General features: G+C 32.1%; 1 protein-coding gene and 1 long non-coding RNA gene across 2 annotated transcripts in view; one reads left to right on the top strand and one right to left on the bottom strand.

Moving 5' to 3' along the window:
- Window positions 1-15,346, bottom strand: part of LOC114332250 (vasoactive intestinal polypeptide receptor 2) — a 784,400-nt gene that overhangs the window by 696,237 nt on the left and 72,817 nt on the right. The gene's annotated exons all lie outside the window — the stretch shown is intronic.
- LOC126891852 (uncharacterized) lies at window positions 11,072-11,888 on the top strand. Its single transcript, XR_007700594.1, has 2 exons — window positions 11,072-11,188; window positions 11,266-11,888. It is a non-coding gene; the product is annotated as an uncharacterized LOC126891852 (long non-coding RNA).

The raw sequence follows: 15,346 nt of genomic DNA, 5'->3' as shown, positions 1-15,346 counted from the left end.
CACCTAGAGAAAAATGGAGTGGCCCATATTAGTAATAACTCTGAGAGACAGAATAAAAACGGATAGATCAAGAGAAGAACCAAGGTGAATGACGTCATTGAAAGGACAGCCAGACTAAAACGGAGATGGGCAGAACACATAGCCAGAATGACAGATAAGCAATGGACAAAGAGGTTATTGAAATAAAGACTGACGATTGATTTAAGAAAGATAAATAAAAACTGGATGAGTGTGGCGCAGGATAGACGGGGTTGGAAACACGAGGAGAGGCCTATATTCAGCAGTGGACTTTTGAGGCTGGATAATGAAAAATGTATTTGAATGTGGCAGCGACAGATTTTGTTTGAGAAAGTAGAACTCAACTTTATTAAATTGACAGTTGTTTTCGTCAGACCACTTGTGTTCCTTCACTTTCGAAGTTTTGCTTGGTCGATGATCCTCTCCACTTCTGAGACCACTGTCTTTGTTAGATGTTCATTCTTGGCAGATTCTGTGATTGTCTTTAAATGATAACTACTTTATATAATTTTTCCATTCACAAGTTACAATTTTTTTCTTAACTCCTTATTTAGAGGCTTGCATCCATGGGTTTTTTACGGTATCCAATTTTTCTAAATTCACGATGAATCTGAAGTCCTTCCGCTCGGCCTTCACTCAATCCTCTACACCTACACCATTTGCGAACATGTGAACATATATGAACTGTTACACATAAACTTCTGTGGCGACACGCTTTAATTACTATTTTACTATTTTACTAGTTTTTAAATGCCAATTTTAATTTTTATTTTTAATAAATTTTTCAAATTGAAATAATATGGGCAATTTAAAATTCACATGTCTTTGTATACGAAACCAGATGTTGATGGCCTGTTCAGTCTCAGTTTATTTATAGGAAACAAAATTCCCCATTAAATAGTTACCTTATCAGACCTTATGTCAATAAATCACTTTTTAAATGCATTCAAAGACTCTTGTTAAAACTGCAGAAATGTTTTCAGCTTTTAAAACACCAGATGTAGGGCCAGCCTCTTTATGTCAATAAATTAGTCTTCAACTTAAAACCACAGACATATGTTTTTAGTTCAGTACAGCAGTCTGACACAAACCCGCGTCCCGCAAAGGAAAACAAACCCTCATACGAGATATAATCAGGCCTTTTTTTAACCAAAAATAAATAAATATATTATTGTTCGTTGTCTTACACTTATTTTAATTTCATTTAGTTGTTTCCGTCAACACACCACCCACGGAACACTTCGATTAACTGACGAAAAATACCCATCGGTAAAATTCGTTTTGTATTTAAAAAAACTTATCAGTGAGTGAATTTCACATTGGCAGCAACAGCGACCGAGACCTCCATCTTCGAAGGCTGCTAGGTCGACACTGAGCAATACAGCGATGAGAAAGTGGTGGGGTGAGAGAGAGGGAGAGTTGATGTATAAGGAAGTGTCACCAGATTTCTCTCAGTACGCCACATTCTTTCTCAGAAGCGTAAAACCTTATTTTACGAATTACCCTCGTAAATAACACAACTACAACAAACTGTCTTGAAAAACGAGCATTATTCCTTCATAATTTCATCGCACATTTTTCGTTCCTAGCTAAATTTAAACAAAAATTTCAATAAAACCTTTCGTTCAATCCACTAAACCAAAATTACAACTTCCATTATTACTTTACATTGTAACTCAATTGCAAATCAGCAAAGTGAACCTAAGCCAGGAAATGAACGTAAAATACGGCGATACCGTGTAATTTTCCGTGTCACCACCGAACTGGATTAAAATTCGGGAGAGCTTGTATATTAGTGCACCCTAATATTGCTATGCCCTAATTGGCATAGCAATATTAGTAATATTGCTACGCCTATTGTGGCATTGGATTAGAGCTTGACATGTAACACCGTTGCCATATCCTATATTTTTTCATACTATCATTTTACATACAGTTGCATTTAAAAAATAGTTTTTCACCAATTTTGTATGTTGTTTTGTTTTGTTTAGTATGTGGCTGTTTTCACCAATTTTGAAAAAATGTGGAAACGTTGAATTATCTACGTCCGTCTGTCCGTCCGTCCATCTGTCTGTCTGTCTGTAAACTCCTCCGTCATTATACCAGGTAGAATGACAAATGAGGTGTCAAATGAAAGCTTATAATCCAAGGATAGTACTAAAGGTGAGAAATTTGACATTGGCTGTCTATCTGTCTGTCCGACCGACTGCGAATATAACTCCTCCGTCACTATACCAAGTTGAATGACAAATGAGGTGTCAAATGAAAGCTTATAATCCAAGGATGGTAGTAAAGGTGAGAAATTTGACATCCGACTTCCGGTTTTAGATTTGCAACCGTAACTACCTACTGTTTTAAAGTCACCGAAATAGTATAACAGATATATCATTCGACGTGCCTTACCAAGATGAGAACAAATGTAGAATTTTGGTTTTAACATCATTTCCGGTTAAAAGGTTCTAACCGGAAGTGCCATATTATAGTCGCAGAAATACATATGTAGCACATCAATCGAAGCGTATTGAAAAGTCGAGTTTGAGTCTTTAGTTTTGATTTTGAAGTCCAATTACTTGTTTTTTAAATGAAACAGTTCAAAAGAGGCATGTTAATTATAAAAAAAAATAGATAAATAATTATAATAAATTAAAAAATATTTTTGAAACACCAATAAAATAAAAGTTTTTTGATACTTACAAAAAGCTCAAAAGAGGCATTTTAAATCAAAGTTACCTTAAAATCGTTATAAAAAAGAAGATCAATTGCTAAATAACAAATATCAATAAAGATAAACTGTATAAATGTAAAATTTCTTACCTTTAGTACCATCCTTAGATTATAAGCATTCATTTGACACCTCATTTGTCATTATACTTAATATAATGACGGAGGTTCATTTGACACCTCATTTGCCATTCTACCTGATATAATGATGAAGGAATTATATTCGCGGTTGGACGAACAGACGGACAGACTCTTCTTCTTAGGGTGCCTGTCCGTTCCGAACGTTGGCGATCATTCTGGCTATGATGACTTTGTTAGTTGCTATACGGAATAGTCGGACAGACAACCTAATTCAAATTTCTCAACTTTAGTACCACCCTTGGATTATAAGCTTTCATTCGACCCCTCATTTGTCATTCTAGCTGCTATAATGACGGAGGAGTTATAGTCGCGGTCGGACGGACAGACGGACGTGAATAATTCAATTTAAACGTGCTTATAACAGTATTCTATTATTCTTGTAGGTACATTTAACATTGATTGAAATTATGAAAGAAATAAACAAAAAAGTATGGCAACACTGTGACGCACAAACATAACATTTAGATGTAGGTTTCACAGGGTGCACTAATACACAAGCTATCCAAGATTCAAATATAGTTTCTTCTTACCCTTCACTTCACTTTTGGATTCAAGGTTAGGGTTGCTTTTACTTGGGGGGGCGAAAGCCACCACTTCTCACGGATAAAAAATACGTTCAAGTTAGTCCGGAAATGAATAAATTATTATTCCAATTTAAATACACCGTATTTTTCGTTTTTTATAGGTTACATTTTTGCTAACAATATTTTTTTCGATAAATAGGTACTTATAGGCCTAGAACCCGCGTACCAAAAAAAGGTTGATTAATAGCAAGCTGAAAATTTGTTAATACTTAATGTTATCTAGTCGGACAAAATTTGACGTACGGGAACACTGGAACAGGGGAAGTTTTAAATGTGGCAGGTTAAAAATTTGGAACGTCAGACTACGAAAATGTCCCATGTATTTTGTTGGACAGAACTTCCACTTGATTTATTACCATTTCATTAAACTCTCATGCAAAAATCAGACTGCTATTTATCACCTGTCATAATTCCAGTTATTTGACTTGTTCTACGTGTCGGACTTATTAAAATGCCCAGTTGGTGATAAATACCAGTCTGATTTTTGCATGATAGTTTAATGACAGGGTAAAGGGTAACAAATCAATTGGAAGTTCTGTCGGACAAAATACATGGGATGTTTTCGTAGTCTGGCATACCAAATTTTTAACCTGTTCAATAATTAAAACTTCCCCTGTTCTAGTGTTTCCATACCTACATCAAAGTTTGTCCGACTAGACACCGTTAAGCTATTAACAAATTTTCAGATTTGCCTAGAATTGGTTAATTTATCAATTTCCCGATATATCTTGAACGTATGTTTCTTCGCCCCCGAGAAGGGGTGGCTTTACCCTCCAAGTAAAAGCAATCCTATTATTGAATTAGAAAGTAAGAGGAACCTATATCCATATTTTTAAGCAAATCCGTCGTGACTAGAAAAAAAAAATATGAAAACAATATTTTTAAGAAACGCTTTTCTTTAGTTACAAGTGACTAAAATTACGCATATTATAAAAAAACAACTAAAAAGCAAAAAATAAAAAAAAATTAAAAAATCTAACACATTTGTCAAAGAAAAGCGTGGCGCGTCTTCATCGAATAAACGGTTTTTGCATCACGCTTTTCTTTAACGAATGTGTTAGATTTTTTCAATTTTTTTTATTTTTTCTTTTAAAATTACTTTCTTAAAAATATTTTTTTCATTTTTTTTTTATTTTTTACTTTTTAGTCTTACACTTTCCAAACATTAAAATATATCGTCATGTTTATTAAAATATGTATAAAACATATCGTCGGCTTACTGCCAAAACCAACTAACTCCACTTTTTAAAGTTTTGAGGAATCAACGTTTTAAACTTTAATTTGAAATGAAAAATCGTTTGAATTTAAAAATGATTTAATGACTGAAAAATATTAAAGTAAATAACATTATAAACGAAACATTTTGTTAAAAAATTATTAAAATGAAGTTAAAGTTAAAAAAAAGTACAAAAAACATTTTTTTTTCAGCACTTGTCGGGTTTTGGCTGTACAAAGTTAGTCAACTTCTAGGTACCTTTGAACATCACTGTCCTCCATATCAGGCACTTGTCTTGTTTTGGCAGAACTAGAATATTGTAAATGAAAAAATACTATTTTATTTAAACAGAGATGTGCAGACAGCTGCACATATCTGTTTTTGGCTGAATAAAAGTGTCATAATTGGAATTAGTTGTTTTGATACCCTTCTGTTTCCCACATTTAAAATCTGCTTTGAAGTGTCTGGTTTCATCAGTACATTCTTTGATAATTATTAAGTACAAAGGCGTACTTAACTCAGAATCGACAAAAAGTGGAGTTAGTTGGTTTTGGCAGTAAGCCGACGATATGATGTACAATCATGAAAAGTAGTCGGAATCGGCAAAAAATTTGAAACTTTATTGTTTATTTATGAAGCATAACGTAAACAATTAACGTAAAAATCGAAATTATGTATAGTTCATATAATTAGCTACAATCTGTAAAAGTTTCAAGTTTCTTCATTGTAAAAAACAAGAGAATTTAAGCATTTTCCGTGAAAATCGTTTTTCTTTTATTTAAACAATTAACAAACAAAAATTTTTTTTAAAAGATAAAGATAAAGATAAAGTTTTTCAATCCTAATAGCAACCATAATAATATTGAAAAATATTAAAAATATTACTAAAAGATTTTTAAATTGAAAACTTATTGGTACATTTTTGGACATTTATCAATAAAAATGGTATACATTTTTATTTTAAAAACATTTTTATTTACTATTCGTGTATTGTTCCCGCGAATGCATATGTCTGCAAATTTTTAGTCATTTGCATTGAAGAAAAGGCAGTCAAATTAATTAATTAATACGACAAAACGAATTCTAATGTTAATTGTAGCACAAAACGTCTCTACCGGTGGTTTTTCTAAGACTACGATAAAAACACGAATTTTTTGAATTCGAGTTTTGGTTGAAGTTTTGTTTCGTATAGTATTGAAATTTGACACGAATAAACGCCGATTTTTATATAAACAAATATATGAGCGTTCAAAATTTGAAACTTGATTGTTTATTTATGAAGCATAACGTAAACAACTAACGTAAAAAGTGAAATTATGTATAGTTCATATCATTAGCTACAATGCGTAAAAGTCTCAAGTTTCTACATTGTAAAAAACAAGAGAATTTAAGCATTTTCCATTAAAATCGTTTTTTTTTTATTTCAACAATTAATAAACATAAAAAAAATTTTTATTGACTATTCGTGTATTGTTCCCGCGAATGCATATGTCTTCAAATTTTCATTCATTTGTATAGGGCTTTTCATTCATAGTCATTTGTTTCGAGCTTCTGTCATGTGTCACATAATATTAATATATCTACGTCATACGTTATTGATATATACCAATGATACAAACCAAAGACGTATGGCGTAGATATATTAATATTATGTGACACATGACAGAAGCTCGAAACAAATGACAGTCAATGAAAAGCCCTATTGAACAAAAGTCAGTCAAATTACCGTCTAAAAATTTGATGCACACTATTGAAGTAAAGAAAAGCGTTTAACTACACTCTAAAATGGTCATTTACTGGACTAACCAATATTTTAACATTTTAATAGAAAAGTTTCGCGTGATTTGATAATTCAGCCGCTATTTATATACCTCTTGTATTTGCTTCTAAGTAATAAAAATATTTGGCCAAAATGAAGTCGTAACTTATAGAGATATTTTTATACTTACTGCAAAAGTGTGAGTAAATATAAACAAGTGGGTCACATAAACAGTGTCATTTGTGGATTTTCATTCAGGTGCAGCTAATGCGTTTTGTGAAAGAGGTCAGAATGGAAATCATTTGGATTTCGTTAGTAAATAAAGTTAGTAATAATATTTCACTAATATGTTTTCAAAATAGTGAGATATTTTGTCAACAATTTTGTGTAATATAGAATCGTTATGCTATTACGCGTAATAATAAAGGAACGCTCACATAGTATTCACTGATCTTGAGAAAGCATATGGTAGAGTTATTCTAGATTAGAAACTCTATGGTAAACGCTGAATAAGAAAGGAATGCTCGGGCACATGTAAGAAATGAAAGAGAAAAGAATTAAAGTCTAAGATTGGCACAAAAAAGAGAACGTTTTTGGCGAAAAGAATCGAATCCGTAAAAGAAGATCTGAAATTGTTGATATACAAAATTGAAAAAATCTAACACAGAACAGAAAAAATAATGAAAGGAAATTGAATTGTTCGTTAAGGAGTATGAGAGGGAGGCCAGAGAAGACCTGATAGCAACATTTTTCGACCAACAACACCTTCTTTCCAATCATCTGGCATTGTTTGTTCTCGCCGAGTGCCTTGAATTAGCTTGTATTTATTTTTGTACAAGCCTTTCCTCAGTGTTTTAACCCATTTAGCGCCAATGGTGCGAAAACGCACCATTTTTTTGTACATTTTTTGACAATTCGATATTTTTTTAATCTTTGTATTTTTTAAGCAACCTGAAGATATGAGTGTAACTAAATTTAATTTTGTTTAATTTCCAAACTCATGTTTTCATCACAAAAATATTTTCTAAATGTCCGGCATTTTCAATCCTTCGATACAACTTTATTTTTACTATGTAATAATTTTAGGGGCATAACACTTTTGTGGTCAAATAAATTAAAACATTATTTTTTAACCTATTTGTACATCAATTGTTATAAAAATACAAAAAAAAAAATTCTGAGTCATCAAATCTCGTGTTTGAAAATATACTCTGGGCTAATTAGTAAAATTCATGGAAAAGTTATTTACCAGCAATTTTATTGCTGGAGTCGAATTATAAGATCCTATATATTAATAATATAGTTATGCAAAGTCCGCAGATAGTGTGCTACTTTTTTTATAAACAAAATGGCGCCGACAAATCGTATTTTTTTCAATTATTTCTCTATAACTCCGAAGATTTTAACTTTACAACAAGAAACCCAAACAAAAATTCACCACAATTAAATTCTGCATAGAGATAATTTTTTCACGATTTGCTCTGACGAAAATTTTCCTCGGAAAATGCGGGTTTTTCTAACAAAAACTCTAATTTTCAAATAAAATTTTAGGTAAGTAATTATTAATCAATAATTAAATAACTTAGTGACATCAAAGCTTTCTTGGTATAGATTGTAATTCCAGAAGCCGGTGAAAATTAAACGAATATTTTAGCAACAATTCAATTGTTAATAAACAATTTACGATCGCAATAATAACCAAAATAATCATGATACATTGATCAAACTTATAAAGATTATAAAGATGAGATGCTTATTTAATATTTTATCGACAAAATATAAATTTTTCTTTTTTTTTGCATAATATTTAAATTTTGAAAAAAAAATAGTTATAATACGCTGGTCTAATTAGTAAAGTACAAAGAAAAGTTATTTACCAGCAATTTTATTGCTGGAGTCGAATTATAAGATCCTATATATTATTAATATAGGTATGCAAAGTCCGCTGATAGTGTGCTACTTTGTTTATAAACAAAATGGCGCCGGAAAATCGTATTTTTTTCTATTATTGCTCTATAACTCCGAAGATTTTCACTTTACAGCAAAAACACTCAAATAAAAATTCACCCCAATTTAATTCTACATAAAAGCATGTTTTTTCCGATTTGCTTCGACGAAAATTTTCCTCGGAAAATGTGGGTTTTCCCAACAAAATCTCGAATTTTCAAATAAATTTTTTGGGCCAATAATTATTTATCAATAATTATATAGCTTGGTGAAATAAAATCTTTCTTGGTATAGATTATAAATTCAGAAGCCGGTGAAAATGAAACGAATATTTTAGCAACAATTCAATTGTTAATTAAAAATTTACAGTCGCAATAACAACCAAAATAATCATGAGACATTGATCAAACTTAGAAAGATTATAAAGGTGTGATGGCTATTTAATATTTTGTCGACAAAATATAAATTTTTCATTTTTTTGTATAATCTTTAAATGTTTAAAAAAATTGTTATAAAAAAATTAACATTTCTCAGAAATTGTTTATTATATTCTAATTTTATAAAATATTTAAAATGCGTATTTCATAGGTCTTGAAAATGAATGTTTTAAAAAAATTTTCTAACCATTCGCAAAAAAGTTATGAAACAACAAAGTAAATATACGAAATCTCCGTTGTTTATAATTTGTTTTAATTGTTTCAAAGCTTAAAAGTGAGTCTATGGTACAATCTAATTACTCACAAAGAATGTCAAAAATTAGTGCAATGGTTATATTTTAATCAAAGATTAAAAATACTTTTTTTTGTAATTTTTAGCGCAAAAGTAGGCCTGATACAGAGTCGGAGCTAAAATGTTCACTCGAAGCGACTGACACGCAGCATATATTATTTATAAAAGTGTACGTCTCGCGCGGCCGGTCGTCGCTCAGAGTGAAAATTTCAGCTACAATGCTGTATTATTCTACTTTCGCGCGTGTAAATTACAAAAAAATATATTTATAATCTTTAATTAAAATATAACCATTAAATTGATAATCAATATTTTTTTGTAAATAATTAGCTTGTATATTATACTCACTTCTACGCTTTGAAAGAATTTAAAAAATGTATAAACACCGTAGTAATCGTATGTTTACTTTGCTGTTTCATAACTTTTTTGTAAATGGTTGCAAAAAAGTTTTAAAGCATTCATTTTCAAGATATTTGAAATGCGCATTTTAGCTATTTTTTAAAATTACAGTATAGTAAAAACTTTCTGAGGAACGTTAATTTGTTTATAACTATTTTTTTAAACATTTAAAGATTATGCAAAAAAAATAAAAAATTTATATTTTGTCGACAAAATGTTAAAAGGGCATCTCATGTTTATAAGATTTCAAAGTTTGATCAGTGTATCATAATTATTTTGGTTATTATTGCGACCGTAAATTATTAATTAACAATTAAATTGTTGCTAAAATATTCGTTTAATTTGCATCAGCTTCTGGAACTATAATCTAAACCAAGAAGGCTTTTAAGTCACCAAATTATTTAAATATTGGTAGATAATTACTTATCTAAAACTTTATTTGAAAATTAAAGATTTTGTTGGGAAAACCCGCATTCTCCGAGGAAAATTTTCATCGGAGCAGATCGGTAAAAACACGTCTCTATGCAGAATTTAATCACGGTGAATTTTTATTTGAGAGTTTTTGTTGTAAAATTAAAATCTTCGGAGTTATAGAGCAATAATTGAAAAAAACACGATTTTCGGGCGCCATTTTGTTTATAAAAAAAGTAGCACACTATCTGAGCACTTTGCATACCTATATTATTAATATATAGGATCTTATAATTCGATTCCAGCAATAAAATTGCTGGTAAATAACTTTTCCCAAAAATGGCCTATTCTCCGATAATCAGCCCAGACTAATAATGGTTCGATAACTAACCATTGGCGGAAGTCGACTTATTATAATCCTGTCTGATCAGAAATTTCAAGGTGACATGACGCACAGGCAGTAATTTGTTGGGATATTTCTTTATTATGTGGAAAAGCACGTATTCACTATGCTTGCGCTCCGAGCTCCTGCAACTGCTCTACATAGTGGATACGTTTGGCGCTCCCGGGCTGTGCAATTGTGCGCACTCTGCCTCGGCGCTCCAATCTGTGGCGGTTTATATGTAAGGGAGCGTATACCTTGTCGATTTGATCAGTTGTAGGGAGCGCGGAGCGCAAAAGGTTCGTGAACATAGTGGATGGTTGGCGTTCTCGGACCGTGCAACAGTGTGGCTCCGCCTCAACGGTCCAATCGGTGGCGGTTTATATGTCATGCCGTCTCGATGGGAGCAGTTGCAGGGAGCGCAAGAGGTTTGTAAACATAGTGGATGGTTGGCGCTCCCGGCCCTTGCAACAGGTATTGATGCTAGCAGTTGCAGGGCGGTTGCTAGCAGTTACATAAGGGAGGTTGTGTAGTGTAGACAATGGGGTGTATTCTGTAACACTTCCGTTAAATTTTAGTGGCCTCTAAAATTTTAGCGCCCGCTAAAAATATTTTGGTATTCTGTAAATCATACTTCCGTTAAAATCATAACCTAAACCGTTAAAACTCCCTCTAAATAAAAATATTTTAGAGGATGTCAAAACGTACCCGCTAAATTTTTAGCAGTCCGTTAAATGTGGTTTGATTATTTTTGTTGGGTTATATTTGTATGAATAGTAGTTTGTTATTCTTGTATTATACTGGAGATAAATATTTAAAAATGGAAAATTGCTTTTTATAATGTATTTGGTGAAGAAGTACTTAATAAATAATAATAAAAGGTAAGTCTCATTTTTACTTTACATTGACACACTACACCTATAAGTAACAAAATTCAAATGTTTGTTTCTTTTTGTAGAGCTGATTTCAGATTACAACATAAACACAAAGTAAATAATTGACCTGAAAGTAAATAACTACAATTACCATTTCAAAGGAAGTAGGTACCTAACTAAGTACCTAGAAATGTTATTGAAAAAGTGTTGGAAGTCAAAGATGTTTGTCAAAGCAATTAAATCCTATTAATGCAGGTAAAATTATTTAAAGTTATTGTGGAACAAAACGTACCAAATGATTACAAAGGTAAAGTTTCAGAAGGTTTATAACCAGATGCAGATTAACCTTAATGTTATTGAAAATAGACCATTTGACCAAAATTAGTGTCGAAGGGGAGAAGAAAAAATAAGATATGCATTTTTTCAGCAATATTTTAATGTATACCTTTATAAATAAAAATGTTTAATTGGAAAATATGAGTTTTACTAAAAAATAATTAAATATAATAAATATTATTTTCTAGGAAACTGTCATTTTCTTCTTCTTCTTAAGGTTTTTGGCCTCTAACAGTCAGTTTTCGGTCAATTTCTAGGTTAAAAGTAGTTCAAAACGATCAACGTGCGACGTTGCCGTATTTGTTCCAAAACCTTTTAGAGGATTCCTCTAAAATAATATTATTTTAGCGGTCCTCTATAATATGTGTTTACAGAATGACAATCTAACCGAAAAGTTTTAGAGGACCGTTAAAAGTTAAATTTTAGAGGCCTCTTAAATTTAACGGAGATGTTACAGAATACACCCCCATATGTCGATTTGTCGAATTTATGCAACTGGCACAGTGCGAAATACAGGATTGAAAAGTGTAAACTGGAAACATCTAAAATAATTTCTAAAAAAAATAGAGGGCCGTTCGACTTCGTTTTTGACAAAGAAGCTGAAGTAGGTGTAGGCAATGTTCTAACCATATTATTTTTTTTATTAAAAAATCCAGGTACAGTTACACTCTAAATGTTTTGACACTTTTCACAAAAAATAAAATTGTGTATTTCAATTTTTATATTTCACTCCCGCCAAAGGTTCGAAAACGAACCATTTTGTTGTTGTGACAACTGCCATTATCAAAGTGTAAAACAATTTTTTTTCGAATGTTTAAGTTTATTTTACTCTAGTTAATCAAATATATTACACATTATTGCAGTATTTCTTTGCTTGGCGAATAATGTGTTAAGCACTGCAGGTATACCATCGCTGCCTGGTGAATAATTCTTTGTTATAATGGAGAAAAGCGCATAGAGATAGAGACGCAGAGAAATAAGATGAATACTGTAAATACCTGTATTAAATAAACTTTAAACTATTGAATATTTTCTAACACATATTCTCTACTTCCTAAATTTTCGAAAACCTTTTATAGGTAAATTCAAAATATATCTTTCGGATTATTCGTCAAAATAATTATTTTGTAAATGTATAAACATTCTCAATTTCTTTGCAGCACGAAAATGCAGCAGCTGCATAATAGTATGGTCAAATCTGAGATTGCAGAAAGAGTCTATACCGGTTTCGGGGGTTGTTTCCCCCTCATCAGTTGTCCCATATCCTCCTCTCTCAGATTCTTCCACGTACCACACTTTGGGTGTTTCCGAATTGCAAAGAAAGAAATGTCACGGATGAACTAGGGCCATCTATCGAAAAACAAAGTAAGTTATCAATCGAAGTAGCACAAAAAACGACAATAAATATCGTCTCTATACCACCAGATTGACAACAGGTGGAATACTTTCTTTGCTTACACCTCCTGAGATTTTCAAAATCTATAAATCATACAGGATGCCGAGGAAATTAAGATGAGAGAATTTTAAATAATTCACAACTCATCTGCTCAGCGTGGTAAAAGCTACAACAAGGAATATTCCTTAATACTCAAACAAAAGAGTAAGTGAATTAAAAATGTATAAACATTCTCTATTTCTTTGCAACACGAAAATGCAGCAGCTGCATAATACTATGATCAAATCTGAGATTGCAGGAAGAGTCTATACCGGTTTCGGGGGTTGCTTCCCCCTCATCAGTAGTCCCATATCCTCCTCTCTCAGAGCTTTTACCACGCTGATCAGATGAGTTGTGAATTATTTAAAATTCTCCCGTTTTAATTTCCTCGGCATCCTGTATGATTTATAAATTTTGAAAATCTCAGGAGGTGTAACCAAAGAAAGTATTCCACCTGTTGTCAATCTGGTGGTATGGAAACGATATTTATTGTCGTTTTATGTGCTACTTCGATTGATAACTTACTTTGTTGTTCGGTAGATGGCCCTAGTTCATCCGTGACATTTCTTTCTTTGCAATTCGGAAAGGCCCAAAGTGTGGTACGTGGAAGAATCTGAGAAAGGAGGATATGGGACTAATGATGAGGGGGAAATAACCCCCGAAAGCGGTATAGACTCTTCCTGCAATCTCAGATTTGACCATAGTATTATGCAGCTGCTGCATTTTCGTGTTGCAAAGAAATTGAGAATGTTTATACATTTTTAATTCATTTACTCTTTTGTTTGAGTATTAAGGAATCATTCTTGTTGGAGCTTTTACCACGCTGAGTAGATGAGTTGTGAATTATTTAAAATTCTCTCATCTTAATTTCCTCGGCATCCTGTATTAGCCAGGGAGGTAGTGTCAAATTTAACCGGAGCATTTTAGCATGGCTGCTTTCTTTTTATTTAGTTAGGTGTTCCAAAGCTTATTAACAAATGATATGTCAGCTGGCCCAAAACCGGGGATTTTAGCCAAGAAAAGGTAAAATGTGAAACTTGATGGAAAAACGCTACAACCTATATGTCAAATATTTATCTCCGTGACTTACGTGTATAATTAGCCAAGAATGCCTAGCTACTGGCTTTCACCCAGACGATTCGGGTTCAAATCCTGGCCCTGAAAATGTTTTTTGTTTTTAAAATTGACATTTTGATTTGAAAAATAATTATTTTTTGGTTATAGCACGTTTTTATTATTTATACGACACAATATAAAAATGTCTGTATGTCTTTTATAGAATCGTAAACTTTGCATTTGATCATAATATATATTCAGCTGATGCTTTTTTCTTACAATCTAAAATTCATAAATTTTAATTTTATACTTTTTAATCTTTGCCAAACTACATACTTCAAGAATATTTTTTTATTATTAACTAGCTGACCCGGCAAACTTCGTACCGCCTTAGAACTAAAAAATAATGTTTAAAAGTTAAATAGGTACCTAAAAATTACCAAAAAGCCAAAAAATACTCAAACATATTGCGTATACTGGAGGGGTGGGGTGTTAGAGCAACCCTCCTCTTCACTTAGATTGGTCGTACTAACCAAGGAAGCTTTAGGGGATTATGTACAACAACTTTGTTTATTACCCAAGTAGCAATTTGTCGACGCGACAACGTTGTCTACCGCGTGGCAACGTTTTCTTACAACGTTGTTATTGCCTAGAAGACGACCCTATTCTGCACTGATTTGGTGGACGATTTTTGAGTTGTCTTAACGTTGCCTAGGCAACCTCCTGTAAGCAGCATCGTTTCGTAAGCGTTGCATAAGACAACTGAAGCGACTATAAAAAGCACCTGCGCGTGCAATGGTTGCTCAAGGAGTCAGACTAGTTATGTTTTTTACCTATATTTTTAAGACCTGTATGGTGAATTCGAAAACCAAAAAGTAAACTGTTTTGACATCGTATTGGGTATTTAAATTTATATAAATACATAAAGGACTTATTAGTCTAGGCGCCAAATAGAGGTCACCGTGTCATTTTCAATTCTGATGGACAAACTCAACGGTTTCTTATGGATTTTTGGCTGCTGATTACGAATTTCGAGGGGGGATTTCGATCCGAGTGGTCAAAAAATTGTTATAAACAATTTAATTGTTTATAAATTGTTTATAATGCTCTGGCTCATAAACTAAAAGAAATAGAAAAAAATATTTCAAATAAAATTTGTTCCTTAATAAAAAATGAAGAAAGAACCGTTTACTAAACTTAAATCCGACAATCAGAACTCAAGATATTGTAAAATTAGTGCACAATGCAAATTTCAAATTGCAAATAAGTATTTTTCGAAGCTTTATCGATCGTAACTCGGCTTCTGCGCATGCAAATGAGCCCTATGAGGTGTCCTT

Source organism: Diabrotica virgifera, chromosome 9 (assembly GCF_917563875.1).
Source record: "Diabrotica virgifera virgifera chromosome 9, PGI_DIABVI_V3a".
In the NCBI taxonomy this organism is placed as follows: domain Eukaryota; kingdom Metazoa; phylum Arthropoda; class Insecta; order Coleoptera; family Chrysomelidae; genus Diabrotica; species Diabrotica virgifera.
This window is presented reverse-complemented; position numbering and strand designations above follow the sequence as displayed.